Genomic DNA, 2084 nt, shown 5'->3' with positions numbered 1-2084 from the left:
ATGGGTTTTTTTGTTTGTTTTTTACCTTTAATAATGAGAGATCTTGAGTAGAAGATATGCAGATGCTGTTAATTTAGTTTTGTGAGGGTGAAGACTGCCTGTGTCTTGTTCATTGTTGTAATGAAGAGCTTAGCAAATAACCTAATATATAATAGTCATTCAAATAATTGTTGGGTTTACTGGTTGATCTAAAATGCATTTAGTTATTCAGAGACTGAGTAATACTCAATAATTAGTCTGTGTTTTACTTTTAATCAATGTCTTAGCTTGTTAGAGTAACTATAACAAAATACCATAAACTGAATAGCTCATAAACAATAGAATTTATTCATCACAGTTATGAGGGCTGAGAAGTCCAAAATTAAGGCACCAAAAGATATGGTGTCTCCTGAGGACCTGCTTCCTAAAGGTGCATTTTTTGCTGTAACCTCACATGACTGAAGAGGCAAGGGAAGTTCTTGACATCTTTTTATGAGAGCAATAATTCCATTATGAGATTTCTATCTTAATGACATGACCTAACTACCTTCCAACAACCCCACCCTGTAATACCATTGCCTTGTTAGTTCAGATTTCAACATAAGAATTTTCAGGGGGACACAAACATTCAGACTATTAGCAATCAACATTATTACACTCAAAGCTACGACTCTCTCAAACAGACCTTCACACTTATTTTCACTGAAGATGGTATGAAATGAGCCACTGTTGATTATGCCTATCCTGAGTATCTGATGCCAAATGGTTGGAGTGTTCAGATGTTTTTGTGCACACAGCAATTAACATGTTCCAATATGGCAAGTAGAAAAGTTTTAAGAGTGAGAATATGTGGTAGATGTTTCCTGAAGGTCTACATGTGATTATCTAACCTTGACAAATTAGGATTAGGAAAAAATAAGTAAAGCAGATTTCATCTCTGTTTTGAGATTTTTTAATGTATAGTTTTTATCCCTTTGTAAAAAGAAAATAAAGAAAATAAGAAGAAGAAGAGGAGAAAGGGGAGAAGTAGGAGAAAGGGAAAATTTAAGAGAAGAAAGAGAAAAAGGAAGAAATAAAGGAGGGGGAATAGAAATATCTATTTAGAAATTTACTTTTATCTCAAAATTCTCATGTTAAAAATAACTTTCTACAGGTCAGTAAAGTCAGTAAAAATATGTGTCTTCAACTTGTCTTTCTCAGTAAGCTGAGTCAGTCAGACAACAGTTATCAATGCTCCCTCTAACCCTTTCATCAGTCTTTTGGATAAGTCTAAAAGGAACTAAGCCAACAACACAGGTTTAGCTCCCAACTCCCAGTGTAATAGTCATGGAAGAGAGAGGTCAGTAAAAAGCTAATTCTGCTCTGAAGACAATGGCTAGGAGAGATGCAATATAAATTCTGAGAATGAGACACAAGGATATTAACTTGGTATTAATTCCATCCCATTATTTGGCCCAAAATCTTATTCCTTTAACTCTCCAGGGAAAGGGGTGGGATGTGCAGAAAGGCAACTCTCACATGCAAATTATGGTTAAGAAAAACGTGATCACCACCTCCACTGTAGCCACCTCTTTCTGGAGGGGAAACAAACCCTACCCAAAGCTGAGAACCAGGAACTGAGGCTTGGACAACAGAGGCTGTTCCTTTTGTTTTTGTTTTCTCTTTGTTTGTTTGTTTTTGTCCACTGACCCAATAAATGGGTTACTTTTCTAAGTGTCTGATGTTAAAGAAGACTTGATTTAGGAAAACAATGAAAGTGGGTTTGGGAGGACTCAATAGGCTTTAAATGATTGATGCTGCCAACCACATCACTACAGTGCCATTAGATAGTGACAGGAGAAAACAGACCTCTGACTGATGCATTGAGAGACTGTTAATAATTAAACCAGAACCGTTCTGGACTGAGATGCTGCAGTCACCATCGGCTCACAACACCTATGTCAGTTACAAAGCCAAGCCAGTGTTTAGTTTTCCTGCCACCCATCAGGCATTAGCCCACAAAAATCTTTTATCTCATTTTATAGGTAGAGAAAGTGAGGCATAAAGAGAGAAAATGGCTTCCCCAGGGTCACATAATAAAGGTAATGCAGCCATGCTAAGAAACC

This window comes from Furipterus horrens, unplaced genomic scaffold (assembly GCF_987537825.1).
Source record: "Furipterus horrens unplaced genomic scaffold, mFurHor1.1.pri manual_scaffold_8, whole genome shotgun sequence".
Taxonomy (NCBI): domain Eukaryota; kingdom Metazoa; phylum Chordata; class Mammalia; order Chiroptera; family Furipteridae; genus Furipterus; species Furipterus horrens.
Note: the sequence above shows the minus strand (reverse complement) of the source record.